We start from the raw sequence: 17,728 nt of genomic DNA, 5'->3' as shown, positions 1-17,728 counted from the left end.
CTGGGGAAGGTTTAGATGGAGCTGAGGAACAATTCCTTCCCCAAAGGGTGCTCAGGCATTGGAACAGGCTGCCCAGGGCAGTGCTGGAGTCACCATCCCTGGAAGTGATCACACACCATGGAGACAAGGCCTCAGTGCCATGGGTTAGTGGTGGCCTTGGCAGTGCTGGGGTAAGGGTTGGACTGGATGAGCTTAAAGGGCTTTTCCAAGTCTTTTCAAGACTCTATGATTTCAAACCCTCAGTCTCAGCAATTTGTGAGAAAGTTGTTTCCATACCACAGGGAGAAGTAAAAGAGCAATTGATGACATTTCAGGCCACATTGAAGCATAGAACTGCAAAGCCCAGCACTGAGCTGGAGAGAGGTCCTGGAGGAAGCACAGTTGTGTACCTGAGCTCCTGTGAGGCTCTGGGTGGAGGAACCCTGGCTTTTGGCTTCCTTGTGCAGTGTTCCTGGCAAAGTGGTAGGCTGGATCCAGAGCTTTTGCTGCACAAGCACCTGCTGGTGAATGCTGCTGGGCCAGGCCCAGGCTCTGGAGGAAATAAGAAGTAATTACGAATGATGGGTTTCTTTCTTTTTCCTTTGTGTTTTCCCTTTTTTCCTTCTTTTCCTCTTGGTAACCTTGGAGAAGCTCTAGGGATCAGCCAAGGGGACCAAGCGCCCATGTGAGACTCTTGGTGAGAGTGCCCACCTCGGCAGAGCTGCTGCTCCTCCCATGAGGGTGTGGTGGTGGCATGTTAGGCATTTGGCATGTCATACACCACGTAAACGCATTGGGTCACAGTCTGTCCTGCTCCAATGAGAAAAATCCATGGAAGTCTAACATAGTGGAAAATTACTGAGGGTAAACAAAAGTGTCCAAAGGAACAGAAACCTCTTCTGATGTACAGCCAGGAAACCTCAAGGTTTGCAGGAAGCTGTGCTGGTGATTCAGGGAGTGGTATTCTTTCCTTTGAGTCAGTCCTGAATCCAGGCCTGGGTATGACCACATCTGATATACAGCTCCTCTGACAGCACTGTGCCCATGAGCACTGTGCTGGAGGGTTGGCTGCTCACTGGATTTTTCTTGGAAAACTCCTGTCCAGGAAGAGTTCAGGCTTGACCAATGTAACCAATGAAAGCTGGCAGAATCACAGCAAGGGCTTTGTAGCTCTGCTTGACCAAGCAGAGGAATGCAGAGGTATTAGATCAGATCCTCAGTTAATAAAAGTCAGTATAAGTCTGGCTGAATTGCAACTGCAAACAAATGGTCCAATGCCATTAACAGCACAACTCTGCTGATTAAATGGGGGGGGGGGGGGGGGGGGGGGGAGGAGAAGAGCTGGAGACCTGCTTATTTGATATAGTTACAAAAAGATCACTATTACTAGGCTGGATTGGATGGGGCTTGGAGCAACCTGCTCTAGCGGAAGGTGTCCCTGCCCATGGCAGGGGGTTGGAACTGGATGAGCTTCCACCCCAAACCGTGTTATGATTCTGCTTCTAGAAACAGGTGCATTTTGACCAGTGAGGCAAAAGCAAGCAGGACACTGATAACGGTCACTGCTTGAATGATTTCCAGCTCTCTGTGTCCTGCCAAGGTTGAAACACTGCTCCATGCAAAGGGAAGTGAACTGGCAGTGGATTTCCTGTCTTTACTGAAGGCACTGTTCAGACACCTGTACTAAATAAGTTGGTTGGATGTAATGCTGTGGACAGAACGTAGGATGGCAAATCACTTCATTTGGCACAAATTCACACCCTGGCACAGGAATGACTGGCTCAGAGGCTTGAATACCTTCTCATATTCAGGCGTGGTTGCCATAGATCTAGATTCTATCCTGCCTGAAATATGTAGAGATTTTTGTGCTGCTACTCCTCTGCAGCAGTAGCTGCTCTAACAGAGTATTTCTGTCTATAGATCAGTTCATGCACTGTGTCATAGGGAGCAGAAGATCCTTTAGCTGGAGGACTTTAATGCTTGGGAAGAACAACAAATGACTAAGAACTATGACTTTGTTGTTACCTTACAAAAAAAGAACCTATTAAAAAAGGCAGCTGATGTGGGAGCATGAGAAGTGATAAGGCCTAAGGAAACATATATTCCATCCCTTAATACTGGAATGGTAAAATGGCAAACAGCTGGGAAGTTATTTTCCATAAAAGTGAATACACTGAAAATAATGGGGCTTTCTACTGAGCAATGCTTTATAAAGCAGTGTGTCGATGCAGATATAGTCCAATGGATGTCAGTGGTGTGGAAGATAAATTTTGTTTAAGTGTTTTCCTGAATTAGGTTAGGATTGTAGGACCCATAGGAAATTGTGGAGCTGTAAGAGCACTTAAGCCTGTGTTAGTTCATGTTACCCAGAAACTTATTAGGCTCCTCAAATACAGGGGCTTATGCAATTGGCAGGTCACATATCTGCAGAAGTTAGTAGTATTACCTTCAGGTATCACATCATTTGACTTTGATCAGATACTCAAGTACATGTAGCCTTGCATAGATGTGAGTGGGAAGGAGAGAGGGTACTGACCACTGCCCCTCGATGTGTGGGAAATCAGGTGTTTCTGGCAGTATCCCTCTCCAGAGATGTTAGAATATTTATAAGCTCCATGCTCTGGGACTCGGCAGAGCTATCTGAATAGGAAGTGGACTCCCTTCTGCATGACCAAAGCCCCTCGTTCACACCCAAGCAAAGTCTAGAGCCCACAGTATTGATTTGCACTAATAGGGCCACTCTATGAGCATCTCACAGACCTGATGGCTCCTGGCTGAGGAGTGAGTGCATATATATTCTGCGGAGTCCCAAGCTGAATAAACTCCATCACTGAAGTGCAGCGAAGCAGCTTCACAGGCTCATTCAGCCGTTTGATCTCTAGACCCATAGTGATAGATGTGATGATGGTCAGGGTCCTGGCTTCAGCAGTAGCAGTCATTTTTTTTTCTCCTTCTCAGTAGCTGGTGCAGCGTTGTGTTTTGACTCTCAGCCTGAGAACAACGCTGACAACACTGATGGTTTTAGCTGCTGCTCAGTAATGTTTACTCTGACCAAGGACTTTCTCAGTCTCACCCTCTGCCAGGGAGGAGGGGAAGCCGGGAGAAAGCAGAGACAGGACACCTGACCCAAACTAGCCAAAGCGGTATTCCATACCACAGCATGTCATGCCTGGTATATAAACTGGGGGCAGTTACTTGGAAGGGCTAGGTTGCTGCTGGGGTTGGGCTGGCTATCGGTTGGCGGGTGGTGAGCAGTTGTATTCACTTCCATTGTTATTTCCCTTATCATTATTATTACTGGTGGTAGCAGCAGTGGTTTGTGTTATACCTTAGTTACTGCACTGCTCTTATCTCAACCCGTGGGAGTTACATTCTTTCAGTTCTCCTCCCCATCCTTTCAGGAGCTGTGAGGAGGAAGAGGCGGAAGTGAAAGAGCGGCTGCGTGGTTCTGAGTTACAGGCTGGGCTTAAACCACTACAGTCAGAAAGGGTTCAGCTGTACAAAGGTGGGAGCATGCTGAAATGGATAATAATTTGCTCTTTCTGCCATCAGCTTTTGACAAAAACCATTTCTCTGATCCCTAAATCCACCCATGAATATTATAATCTCAGAAATGAGGCCCGCAGCCAAATCATTCTTGGTACTGGTTTTGCAAAAAGCAAACAAAAAACCAGTGATGAGGTCTGTCCATCTGATTTTAACCCATTTCTAATTATAGCATGTTTCTCAATACAGTCAATTCCTCCTGTTGCCCTGGTGGGATCACTTAGATGCTCACTGGGAGCCGATGGTTCTTGCTGATCCAGATTCCAAGGAACCTGCATTTCCCCATATGTTACAAAGCAGTGTTTGTGTGGCAAGATGGTTTCTAGCTACATGCATAGGTGCTGAAACTCATTAGACCCCATCACTGTCAGTAACCTTTGCTAAGCTGGTAAGAAGGGACTGAATAGTGCAAGAGAGGGAGAAAGAGCCGTGCTAGACTAGGCAGAGAAATAAGTGCCCTCTCCAAGACCAGGAGAGCAGTGTGACAAGGCAGCCACACATTGATCTGACCAGCTCACCTTGCAGGTGTAGCATGTCATGTCATTGGGCTGCTCCAGTGGTGTGTCATATTCAGTGACAGTGATGTTATGGAGAGACAGAAAGTATTGTCTCCACTGCTGTCCACAGCTTCCTGTCAGTTCAGAGGCAGCTGGATAATCCAAGTTACACTATTTTGGGAAGCTGGGCTAATAATGGTGGTGATACCGAAACTGTGGAGGGGAGAGAATGAAAGATTTAAAGAGCTTGCTGGTGGTGATTTTTTGCTAATAGCTACCTACAGCTTTTATATGTTTTTATTAAATCTAGTCAAACTACCAGAAGGAAAATAAAAAGTATCTTTCAGACATGTGCATGAATGCTTTTTGGCTAAAAGTTTTGGCTTTCCTGTCATTGACTGGATGTAAAAAACAAGCTTGAGCTCAAGCATCCATTTGAGTTTGTCCTTTTATGCCTCACAAATGATTCTGAGAATAATTTCTGACCAGGATTTTTTTAACCCTAATGACCTCTGCAGCAGGCAGTAGCTCTTCCTGTTGCTCACCCTTCAAGCAAAATGAATCTTCAGGGCAGGATCTTGATTTGGGGACAGAGGAGGCCTGATCCATGTAACGTGTTTGAGCAGAACAGCCCATTCCACCATAAATAACTTGCAGCAATGTCTGTAGCTTGTTTGGGTTCTGTGGAGTATTTCTGTGTTTGGGTTGTATTTTTTTTTTTCTCAAAACATCCTTCTTCCCTCAATAATTATCTTATAGCATGTAGCAGGGTAAGCAGTGCCAGTGAAAACCCTTCTAAAATGCCATTTTTCATGGTCATCCTGCCGGCAGGACTTAATGACTCACATGAATCTCACTTCTTCTCTCTCAGTGGGAGCTAATAAATCCTAACGGAGAGCTGCCACTTTATAGCTCTGGGAAAGATGGAGGAAATTAGCTCCATTAAGACTCTTGGATGCGGGACACAGAAGTCTGAAGACTGAAGGAGGCTCAGAAGAAGTTGAGGAACAAGTGATGGTCCTTCAGCTGTTCTTCACATCTGGAGCTGAAGACAGTGAAGCAGCCTGTTTGCTTTACCATGTGTTGATGCCATCTGACACTGAAATGCCCTCGTGTTTGTGTTGGCATAAATGAGCTGAAGTCTGTTCTCTAGTGTTGTAAGACCTCAGGACACCAAACCACCTGAGGTTCTCACTCCCTTTCGGTAGCATATTATAGTTTCTGAGGGTTTTGGTCTTTTTTCTGCTAACAGCCTTATTTTGTTAGGTCTGTTTTATGGTTGCAGTGAGTGTGGGATAAATGTGCTGTGGATTTTAACTGGACTAAACAGCTCTGCTGTATTTCTCTGGGACTTGTGGGGAGTGATTTCAGTGTCCCAGCTGGTCTCCAGTCTGGTGGAGATAAGTGACATTCATATCCCATTCTCAAAGCACTGTCAAGGGAATGATTTATTGAGTGTAGCTTCTTTCATGAATGATGCATTTGCACAGACTATCAGCAAGAAGCTCGAATGGGAGACTGGGGTCCCAGTTTGCTAAGCACAGGGATTCACTGTGCAAGGAGATGGCTTATGTTGTCAGTGTGTTTGTTACAAGGCCTAGCATATGAACCCAGCCAGACACAGAAGCCCAAACAGTGGGAGGATGAGTAACAAGTCTGTAAGCAGCAGACACTGCAGCACACTGCCATCGCTCATTGCTGTCACAGCTGAAGCAGCTGCAGGGGTGAAGTTATGCTGTCCCTCACAACCTTAATGCAAGGCTGGGCTGGAGCAGGGTCTGCATACATAAAAATCTTATGAATTGGCTAGGTAAGCTGAGAGGGTGTCAGCTGAGAACTGTTTGAGAGCAATTTCTAAGTGCAGGTGCTTTGTTGTAGGTATTACAGAGAACCTTGTCCTGATGAAAGCTACTTCCAAAAAATACCTTCTTCAGCTCCTGTGGTGATCAGGGTTATCCTCTCTTCTATCAATAGGATACCTGGTCTCTGCCTGCCATTTATCTATCGTGTGTCAATTTAACTCCAAATCAAGAACAAATTCTTTCTCCCTTCCTCCCCAAAATGTGTCCCCAAAGTGAAGCTGAGTAAGTTACACTTTCTCTGATATGAGACATCTGGTCTCTGGGATCTACAGCAAAAGCAAAGCATGAAAAAGTTTGGGTGGAAAAACATCCCCGCTTTTATTATCATGTCCCACAGAAATGCCACCCCCAGAGCTGCATGAGACAAGTGAGGCTAGAGCTGATAAACAGCCCACAGACCAGAGATTAATTCCCTCCACTTTTCTTTTGACTTTACTTTATGCCTTGTACATCATGTACTTAGTTGAGGTGGAACATCAGTTTTCATCACTGCTAAGGATCCTTCAGTGATAACTCAGATAACTCTGTAGCATGTGTAGCTGATCAGAAATCATAGAATCACAGACTGGTCTGGGTTGGAAGGGATCTTAAAGCTCATCCTGTTCCAACCCCCTGCCACAGGCAGGGACACCTTCCACTAGAGCAGGTTACTCCAAGCCCCTCTGTCCAACCTGGCCTTGAACACTGCCAGGGATGGAGCAGCCACAGCTTCTCTGGGCAGCCTGTGCCGCTTTCATATGGAAGAATTCTTTCCTAATGCTCTGGCCATTTAGCTCTTTTTTTTGCCAAGGAATCAGACTTTTAAAAAAGTAAATGTTGCTTTTTAAACAAGAAGTTTGTGAATTGTGGAAAAAAAAAAAAAAAAAAATCCATGGAAAACTTTTACCTTTAAGCTGAGCACTCAAGAAATCCAGAAATGCTTTGGTTTGCACCCCGAACCATATTGTGCTAATTCATGGGAACTCTAGCACAGATACCTTACAGCACTGAGCTTCCTCAGCTGTGCAGCAGTTCCCAGGATGCCTTCCCATCATATCTTTTCTTGTGGTAGGGCACTGATGCACCTCTTGGCTTACAGAAGATAAAGGGAGAGGAAGATCACCAGCCAAACCCAGAGGTTTCCTTGAATGCCACAATTTTAGTTTTAGCTGTAGTAGTCAAGTGTACAGATTTCTGCCCCAAAGTTGAAATTGTCACTAGACATGTTGTTGAAACCACAGGTTTGTGACATTAAGACATGTCACAAGATAATTTCATGTTCTGCTGGCTTCCTGAAGTATTCCATCCAAAACTCCAATCTGCAGCCATGGATGCATTATTACAAGAATAAAGGAGAGAATCTGATTCTCAGTCTCTTTCTGAGTCTTCATCGTGAGCTGCCCTGACTCTTGGCATTAGTTAGAGCGGGTTTGGTTTCCATTTGTACCAAAGATGGCCAATGACTGACTCCAGGACTTAAACCAGACTCACTCACTGAAGCCAGATGTGAGGCCACTGAGAAACCTTTTCCCTGGTCTAACACGGCAGCACACCCAGCCCTCCTGAGTGAGAATTATTGTCCCTTAAACCAAGTCTGGCTTCAGCTGGGTGTCAAAGGACAGGAATGCCAAGTTTGTCTTGGAAATGTTGCTGTGTATCTTGGTGTGAGTTGGTCTACTCGCCTCACTTGAGAATGGTGCATAGTCGAAAAATCTCATCTGGGCTCCTTCTGGAAAATCTGAGGGTTAAATCGGATGTGAAGTTAAATATAGCACAGCTGAGTCTGTAGAGAAGTCTGAACTTCATGTCCCAGTCCAGAAAAATGAGGATGAGAACAAATTTGCATGGCTTAGGAAAAGAATAACACAGGAATGCCTTCTTTACTAATTTAAGGAGGTAGGAGAATGGATATTCAGCAAAATGGAGATGAGCAAAACTAGGAACATTTGTAGACCAAGGTAAGCCTCTGAGGGACAAAAGGCTTTAGGATCTTACTGGAGCAGCGAGGCAACCTCAGCACTGGCAGTGCAACAGGCAAAACATGACTGCATGTCAGGGTGAGAGGTGAGGCTACAGGAATCAAAAGCCATGGAAAGGGTGGGGTTTGTACCACATTATAACTTACAACATGCCCTGTAAAAAGCAGCAGCAATGATCCAGACCTCCAGCTTTTTCTAGTTGTTGCCATAGTCCAGAGGCTAAGATAGGCTGTTGGAGAAAAGAAGGACAACCCCAATGAGGTTTTGGGTGGGGTCATGTGGATTTGCAATGTATTTATTAATACTTTCCACTTGCACAGTGGTTCCAGATATTCTTTGAAGATTGCTGGCTGTTTGCTAGGCCCTTTAGAGTGACCTTCAAGACACCATCCATCACTTACACATCTGTTAAGAAATGAGCAATGTTGAGGACAGGGAGGGGCTCCTTCCTCAGAAATGGTTGGGATCCACTCAGCTGTAGCATTGGCAAGCAGTAGACACCAAGAAGGATGTGCTTGCCCTCAATTAAGGATACTGTACTGAGAAAGATGATGAGGAATGTTGTAGAAACTCAGGGTATGTCTGCTGAGGGTTGACCTATCTCTGAGCTGGGCAATCACTCTGAATTTCAGAACTAGATGATCTTTAAGATCCCTTCTGCCCCTAACCATTCTGTTGTTCATTCTATGAACTCAGATAGGATATATCTGAGATATATATATATATATATATATATATATATATATATAAGATATAGGATGGTGGATCAGAAGTATCTTGGGGCAACTCTCACCATGGCTATTTTGTGGATCTCCATTGACTAGAATGCAGTCCTTGGTATTGAATAACAGAAGTGAGAAAACCTGGTTTAAAACCAAAATCTGAGCCTGAGAGTCTTGCCTGTCTGGATGGATGCTCCACTTTTTGTTCTGCATCCAGGAGAGGGTAGAGGTAGGCATGAAATCTTCCCCAGCTATTTTGCCCATGGCTGTTACCAGCTGTAAGTTGGTGCCTCTTCTTTTGGTGAGGGCCCATGGTTTTCAATAGATGGGATCAGGGCTCTCAACCTCCTGCACAGAGCGGGCCTGTGGGTAACTCCTTCATACTGAGGTTGTTTGGGTGTTTTTTTTGTGATTCAAAACTGAATCAGGAGGTCTGGAGCTTGAAGTCCTGAGGGACTTTCTGCTGCTCTCAGCACCCAGAGCAAGAGGCAAGGCATACCCTTCTTCAGGAGGCTCCCAGTGCCAAGGCAGGGCAGCATGGCCATTCATTTCCGTCTGCACTGGGAGCATAACCTGTACACCCTCTTAGAAACCTCTGGAGCAGCTGCTTGTATGTGCTGAGAGTTCCTCTCATGAGGGAGCTGCACTACCCCATGGGATAACAAAAAAGATTGGAGGGAACAATGGGTGTTTTTCCATTGGTGTTTTAGGAAAGTTTTCACTTTTCCTTCCACACTTCCAGTATAGATATAAGTCTGGACCAGAACCAAACTTTGTTTTCTCCTACTTTTTAACCACCCCCTTCCCACAAATTGGGAGCTGCTTATGCCATAGCCAGGAACCTCTCACATATCAGTGGCTCATCTTATGGGTCCTACTCAAATTACAAATGTTATTTGCAGTTGTTACTGGATTGCAGTAACGGAAAGATCTGGATATGACCAATGCAGTGCTCTTCATACAAGAACAGGTAATATTTCCACATAGTAGTTGGTGTCTTTCCATTTAAATGGGAAAGACAGAAAGAATGGGGACCAGGATCATGGCAAAAAGGAAATGCCCAAAGCAAAATGTTTCTGGTAACTGTGACTCACAAGAGTCAACATACTTCTTCTTAACCACTGGCCAGCTGAGCAAAAGAGGAAAAGAGGATAAACAGGACAGGACAACAGAACAGCATCTCTGCAAAGTTTCCAGTCCTCCTGCCCAGCCTCTGAACATTAGTTTCCAAATGTCCTTCCCTCTTTTACAGCTCATTGGCAAGCACAGCAGGTGCTTCAATAAGATCCTTTCATGTTATGTTTTCCAGGAAGGTACATTTTATAGGATTCTTCAGGATTAAAGTAAAATCAAAATAAAACTGAGAATTGTAACAGCTTTACTTAAGTACAACTCTGGCAATGATATCCTGATTGCCTATAAGTTTTTAGAAGCATCTTCCCGTAATTTTCTCTGCTAAACTACTCACACTCACACACCTGTATATGAATGTATTTATACACACCTGAAACCTTGAAGAACTAGGGGTTGCGAGCCCAGATTAGACCAACAGTTCACGCCCCTGGTTTCTTGTTTACAAGAGTGGTCGTTGCTCAGTGCTGTAGAGGAATGTGTAGAAAGCTCTTTATGAATCAGTCCTCAAGATACTCTGCTTCAGGAAGCTCTTTCAGCCTGCAGTCATTAAAAGTGAGCTTCAACCTGAAATATATACCATAACTTTTGCAAGTACCTCTGATTGATTTAGATAAGTCTGGATATAGCTGTCATCCATAATTTCTTTATGTCCATGCTAAGATGTTAAGCTCTTGCTCTTCAGTGGCAGGGGGATAAGCCATGCACCATGTGGCAAAAATGAGACAAGGGCTGTTTAATCACAGACTGGTTTGGGTAGGAAAAGACCTTAAAGCTCATCCAGTTCTAAACCCTGCCACGGGAAAGGACACTTCCCACTAGACCAGCTTGTTCCAAGGTTTAATTAGATCAGGTAATTAGCTGCTTGAAATGAACACCTTGAGTATCTTTTCCATTTGTGGGCTGGCTAGGAGCAGTTCACTGTGTATGAGATATTCTCAATGCAAAGATGCCTGCAGAGGGGGATGAGGCTTATCGTTCTAACTCTAGCTCTATCAGGATACTTTATGTAAAGCCTTTTCTTGAGGCCAGAGGAAGCAGACTAACACTGTGTTGGACCAAAAATACTCCCTTTCCCTCCCAATGGAAAATAATAGCTTCTCTGAAAACAATGCATCCACGTGTTTTTCTTCCATTAGAAAATAATATATTCTGCTTGGTCTCCAGTACTGGCAAAATATTTTATTCCCTAGCAATACTAGGATATCTTATGACATCTTAGAGATGTGGACACCAAAACCATAAAGTTTTTGTACTGTTCCTTGACACAGGGTGAGTTTCCACTGCACTTTTAGCCTGAGTTTGAACCCTGACTTCAGCCTCTCCACACAGAGAAGCCTCCCTGGGGTGGTTTAAGCCAATGTGAATTCAGCAGAGGGGATAGATAAGAAAATGCTTCTGTATTTCACTTGAGTTGAAATCACCCACTCACAAGGGCTGCTTGTTCTCCATTTCCTTCCCACACTGCTCCTTACAGGATAAACATGTTCTCCATAGCTGTGCTGCACGTACCAGTGCAAAAGTAGTAGAAATATTTATATTTATCTTTATTTTCCTTTGCAGTGAATAAAATCTGAACACAAGAATAAAGGGTGCAGGGCAGAAGGGTTTTTTACTGTAAATCAAAAGGTAAGTTGTTCTGATAGATGAATTGTACTGGTGGATGTCATTGTGCTGATGACATTTACTGGTGTCCAAAACTCAATGTATAAATTCAGAATAAAATTTGATAGAAATCAGAAATATATTTTTCTTTTTGATTTCCCTGATACTTTTTTTGTTAGGAAACTTGGAACTTAGTTCTTGAAGCACCATGGTTATCTGTAGGGATCTGCTTAGCAGAGATCCAGATTGCAAGTAAATTTGGAAGGTTCACAGTTGTATACTAAATCCTGGAGTGTGCTCACAAGGAAAAGCAATGTTGGGCAAATGCAATGCCAACATAGTTTTCATTCTCTTGTTACATCTTGGAGCAGAGACAGATGCAACCCAACATGAAATTCAAAATTGGAAGGTGCTTATCTTCTGTAACATTTCTGATGGAAACCAAAGAACAGAAATTCAGAGTGTGTTTATTTTAATGGCTTTTCATCAGAAAACAACAGCCTATCAGTATACCATGTCTCAGATGTAATACCGTGGATACAAATAATTATCCTGAAAAAGCCTGAGATTTTCTATTTTTAGAAAAAGCCTGAGATTTTCTAAACTCTCTGATATTAAGCTGCAAACCCTTTGTCAGTCTTCTGCTGACATTGCCCCAGGAAGCTATTTGTTTAATACCTCTTGCTACTATGCAGAATCAAGCAAATTCCTCTGCCTCTGCGGCAAGCCAGATCTCCCTGAACTCAAACTGGGAGTAGATGGATAGATGAGGAAGCCTGAAGCATTGCTAAAGAAAATCAATGCAGATGTGTCTGACACCTGACAATATATTTTCCTGATTTGAAGTGAGTCAAATTTAGGATGAGATTTCTCAGCTCACTGTACATCTGGCATTGCAGTGCCCAGTGGCAACACGTCCTAAATTAATCCTAGCTGGCACTAGGGCTCACAAAAATAATGATACAACAGCTAATAGGGATTGAAGTTTTGTCTGTGAAATATCTCTGCTTCTTACCCTGGACATAAAGTTAGAACGAGTAAATGTAGGATCAACTTCATCAGGGACTGTAGTGATAAGACAAGAGGGTATGGGTTCAAACTGAAACAGGGGAAGTTCAGGTTAGATATAAGGAAGACGTTCTCCCTGTGAGGGTGCTGAGGCGCTGGCACAGGGTGCCCAGAGAAGCTGTGGCTGCTCCATCCCTGGCAGTGTTCAAGGCCAGGTTGGACTCAGGGGCTTGGAGCAACGTGGTCTAGTGGAAGGTGCCCATGCCCATGGCAGGGGGGTGGAACTGAATGAGCTTTATGGTTCTTTCCAACCCAAAACACTATATGATTCTACCTGGGTCTGACTGACTTTCTTAGGTGACCTTGGGCAGGTCCCTCTATTTCTCTGCACTTCAGCTTACTGCCTAAGTTATGGTTTTCTTTATTTCTCCATTTATATTTTATTCACCTCAAAGCAGGATGGTTTTGCCTCTTTATATATTTTTTTTCACCTTTTGGTGTGAAGGTGACGGTCACATTCAATATTTGCACCAACCTCCTCATTAAAAACTAGTCATTTGCAACAGTGCTAATAAAACTTGGAAATAAACACTCATTTTTGCTAGAAATATTTATAGTGCTCAGTACAGTCAAGGAATCATGGAAGAAAACATCAATAAAATGATATAAAATTATATCTCAATTCCAGTTTCCTTTTGGAGGAATATTTTCAAGCAGCCCATGAAGTACAACCAGCTTCAAATAGTTCAGTAACTTTGAGGAACTTCCAAGATTAAAATACGCACTGCTTGTTGCTCATAGACTTATGGTAATATGCAAGATTGAAAATCACAGCAAAAGCAAAATATGCCAAATTAATGCTAAACACCACAGCCCTGAGTATGTTGAAACCGTTCTTTGCTGGTGCCTGTAATGTTGTGTGAGTTTGATCCGCCAGGAAGCACTTGTTTACAGCCTCAGCAATTTGATTTCTCTAACGCAAGAGGAAGGCATCATATTGTCTCACTCCTGCCTCAGTTATCTGCTTCATTGCTCTGAAGTCATATTGCTCAGGCTCCAGTCCCATTTTGTTCAGCAATGAAGGTTGTATGGATGAAGCAATACCAGGAGCAATACAATCAAATTACAGCCATTTCTGGGGGGAAAAAAAATAATAAAAGCAAGCTGAAGGGAAGGAGACTTGGGAGAAGATTCTGAGCAACTTGATGACACTGAAAAGTAGGAAGGCAGAAATTACAATGGTCTCCATAGAGAAAATGAAAGTTATAAAGAAAGAATTCTTTCTGCACTTGAAGATTACAACAGTATCTGTAGGAGATAACTGGTATCATCAGGAGATTTACAGGAATTAATTGTATTTAAGCAAGTTATTGCTGATAGAGGTTACAGGGATCATCACTAGTTCTTGGGAGACTTTCCTACATTGAGTCTTGAGAATGCTTGGTATGCATTAGGCATTGCTAGGAGGGACTTAGCCTAGATTTAGTCTCTACTGCAGTCCTAGTACTTCAATATTTAGCTTTAAAAGGAGCTGGGTTTAGAGGGGCTTTTTACAAGGGCCTGTAGGGACAAACAAAGGGGAATGGCTTTAACCTGACAGAACAGGGGAGATTGAGATGAGCTCTTAGGCAGAAGCTCTTCCCTGTGAGGGTGCTGAGGTGCTGGCACAGGGTGCCCCGAGAAGCTGTGGCTGCCCCATCCCTGGCAGTGTTCAAGGCCAGGTTGGACACAGGGGCTTGGAGCAACCTGGTCTAGTGGAAGGTGTCCCTGCCCGTGGCAGGGCGTTGGAACTGGATGAGCTTTAAGGTCCCTTCCAACCAAAACTGGTCTGTGATTCTATGATTCATCCATTAAAATGCATCAAGTAGCTGGGCTGCTAGAAACACCTAAAATCAAAGTAGATCACTGGGCAATGCACATTGCACATGTAAGCACAGAATATGACTGTACAGACCTACACAGTTCTGCTTGAGGTAAGGACACTAGGCATACTTAGTATCTTCGAAAGCTATAATCTTTCCACATACCTTTTTCTGGTAGTCTGACCTTGAAGTTAGGATATGCTGAGTAGTGTAAAAAGTTGATAACAGGGGTTGCTTTTTCTAAGCTTCATCCTTATCACATGTAATAGAGCAGGAAGCAGAGCCTGGTTGTCAAACAGCTTGGTAAGCTATGGAGCAGGTCAGTAAGCTGCTTCTTCCCAAGCTGCTTACGTGTCTCTGACAGTCACATCATGTTTTCCATGTTGAAAAGCTGATACCTTTCCTGTTAGCACAGAGATTCGTGTAGTGCTTTTTCCCTACTGTGCAGTCTCCTTCTTGACATTGAAGGGAATAATAAGGGCTAATATCAGGTTTTCTTTCTGTGCAGAGGAAGAGCATACACCTGCCTGTGCATCTGTAGATGGTTTCTGCAGTTAGTAAAAAAATAGGGGTTTCTACCCTTTCAGGTATGGCTTAGGTGGTGAACAGTACAGTGTGTCTGATAATGTGAAATGCATGTAATCCCATCACTAGCTTTGGTCAGGAAAAGAAAATCATAAAACTTCAGTGAGCACCGACTTCATCCTAATTCTTGCTCTTGGTACAAAGTTTGCTGCTCTAAATAGAGGTCTCTCTTGCAAATAGTAAGGGGACACTGAGAATTTCAGTTACATCTGAGTTATGAAGTGTTAGAACTCCTTCCCAAAGCAAGTCTTTAGCTGATCAGATAAACATTGCACAAACATTTCTGCTGGGGCTGCAAAATCTTTTCTCTCCAGCATGCCTCAGCCTAAGAGAATGAATAAGGACAGCAGATGATGCTGAAGAGATGTGTCTGCTGCATTTCCTGATTGTTGTAGACAAAACACACATAAAGATTCCCCCCTTTCTTCTCTTAAAATTAATGCTGATCTGACACAATACCTTCTCTTTCCTTCCCCCAAAATCTGATATGGTCTCTTGAAATATAACTTAAAGTCTGGGTAGTCTACAAAAGTAGGGTCTTTATAGCTCTCCAGCCTCTATAATCTACCAGCAACTGTGTGTGTAATCACAGGGAATCAAAGCTTCCTCTGAGAGGAAATTTGAGCTAAAGCAAAGAAAGAAATAACCACAAAAATTTTGTTATATTTAGGAAAAAAAGGAGGTAAATAAAAATATTATTCTCTTGCAAAATCATTACTACCACAAGTGATGGTCCAAGAAAAAGAGCTCATTGCCTGCCATAAAATCATATTCAAAGCTACATATCCAGCAGAGATCTTGACCAAAAGTTTCCCCAGAAGCTGGCACATTGCCGTAAGAGGGCATCACAGTGTGGGCATGGCGTACCTTCTCACTGCAGAAACGTGATGCATCATAAATTATTGTCAGTACTTTAAGGGCATTAATTGAATTACTCTCTGCAGAAAACACTTTAGTCAAGCTGGGTTTAGGTAGAGCCTCGCCAGCTCCCTCTGCAGAGCCTTCCTACCCTCCAGCAGATCAACATTCCCACTCAACTTGGTGTCATCTTCAAACTTGCTGAGGGTGCACTCAGTTCCCTTGTCCAGATAACTGGTAGAGATATTAAACAGTATGGTTGTGACCAACTAGATTTAACTCCATTCACTACCATCTTTTGGGCTTACAAATCCAGCCACCTTTTTACCCAGTGACCAGTACACCCATTCAAGCCATTAGCAGTCATCTAACAGGAACAGAGCTACTGCAGATAGAAGTGTTGTTTATCCACTGCAAATAAGAGAGTTGTTTATAAGTGAGTGTGGTCTTGAGAGGCCTATATTTATTCCTGTCACGTCTGCAAAGCTGCCTGGGAAACATCAGCAAATCGTGCGCACAGCAGATCTTCTTGTAAACACATGAAGCCAACTTTGTAGCTCCCAAACACTGGTTTCTGCCCTGGGAAAACACAGGCAGTCACCTGTAATTCAGGAATCCCTCCAGTTCTCCCTTCTCTTGATGGATTCACCGCTATTGCAACACTGTGACTCTGTGTGTGCTAAAACTCTCTCAAAAATATTAGGCTCTGGCATGGAGCTGTGCATGCTGAGGCTTAAGCAAAACTGAGAGCCCAGGATGCTGTTTTCTAAGCTAAAAGCTAAGGTGCTGTAGCTTTTCTTTTGGCACAAGGAAGAGCTGCTGTGTGTGCTTGCTGGAGGGATAAAAGCAGGGTTTATAAACAGCGTGCACCTGAGGTTCAGAGGTTTAGTTCCTATTCCACATTTAAGCAGCAGCAAATCTTTTGGAAGACCATGTTGTAGCTCAAAAACTGGGAGAAAGAATTGGAGAGACAAAAGCTTGTAGCAGAGAGCTGATGCCTTGCAGACCAACACGCATGGAGACTATTAGTGATGGAGCTGTTTGCATTTGGTGCCTCAGCAAGTAGAAAGGAACATGCTAAGTAAAAAGCATGAAGCTAATGAGATGGGTAATTCACTTTCTCAAGCAAAGCAGGCCTGTGCAGCAGTTTGTTTTCTCTCTTCTCTTTCCATACACAGCCAGTCCACATGAGCTTTTATCGTGGATGGACTTAGAGCTGGCCAAAGCATTTGCAAATTCTTGTCCTGCAAAGTACCAGGACTTCTGCATGCCTGCATGTTTTCAACTTCCAATTCTGTTTGCAAAACACATCCATCCTATGGCAGCTGGCCATTTTAGTTGCATAGTAGACTCTGACTGCTCTGGTGAGTAAAAGGCTGCTTGCTTGTGACAGGCTGTGGGATAAGACCTTGGTACTGTAAGCATCTTGAAACACAGACTTTCTCCTTGGGCTTTCAGTAATGCCCCAGGATTGACACTCATAAACAAAATGGTATCTGGGATTGACATTGTTCTCTAGATTAGGGTCCCACATCTGCAAATATTTGCACAAATGTTTATCCCTAAGCACATGGCTGGGCCCATCAGTTGCAAGCTGCTTAACTTGGAACAGCAGGGAGCTGTGTTGGGTTTGGTGGTAGTCCTCCTTTAAACAGCACCAGAGCATACAAAAGGCAGAGGGAGAGGAGTGGTCGGATGAATACATTTCTCTCAGTCTCACTGGCTAACTATCATGGCAGGAGAGAGAGCTTCTAGTCTGCATCCAAAGTGTGAGCAGAATCATAGAGCCATAGACTGGTTTATGTTGGAAGTGACCTTAAAGCTCATCCAGTTCCAACCCCTGCCATGGGCAGGGACACCTTCCACTAGACCACGTTGCTCCAAGCCCCTGAGTCCAACCTGGCCTTGAACACTGCCAGGGATGGAGCAGCCACAGCTTCCCAGGGCACCCTGTGCCAGCGCCTCAGCACCCTCACAGGGAAGAACTTCTGCCTAAGAGCTCATCTGTATCTCCCCTCTGTCAGAAGGTGATATACAGCCTAAACTGTGGGGTGCTCAGGCTTTGTCCTAGAGCATCTTGGACAGACCTGAATAGGTGTATTTTGCAAAACCTGC

At 43.8% G+C, this 17,728-nt stretch overlaps 1 protein-coding gene across 1 annotated transcript in view; it reads left to right on the top strand.

The window, feature by feature from the left end:
• UBE2F (ubiquitin conjugating enzyme E2 F (putative)) overlaps window positions 1–17,728 on the top strand; it is a 358,305-nt gene that overhangs the window by 157,304 nt on the left and 183,273 nt on the right. The window lies entirely within an intron of this gene.

This window comes from Pezoporus flaviventris, unplaced genomic scaffold (genome assembly GCF_033815535.1).
Source record: "Pezoporus flaviventris isolate CSIRO_AGI_PZ_B2104156 unplaced genomic scaffold, CSIRO_AGI_Pfla_v1 ptg000001l, whole genome shotgun sequence".
Classification (NCBI taxonomy): domain Eukaryota; kingdom Metazoa; phylum Chordata; class Aves; order Psittaciformes; family Psittacidae; genus Pezoporus; species Pezoporus flaviventris.
This window is presented reverse-complemented; position numbering and strand designations above follow the sequence as displayed.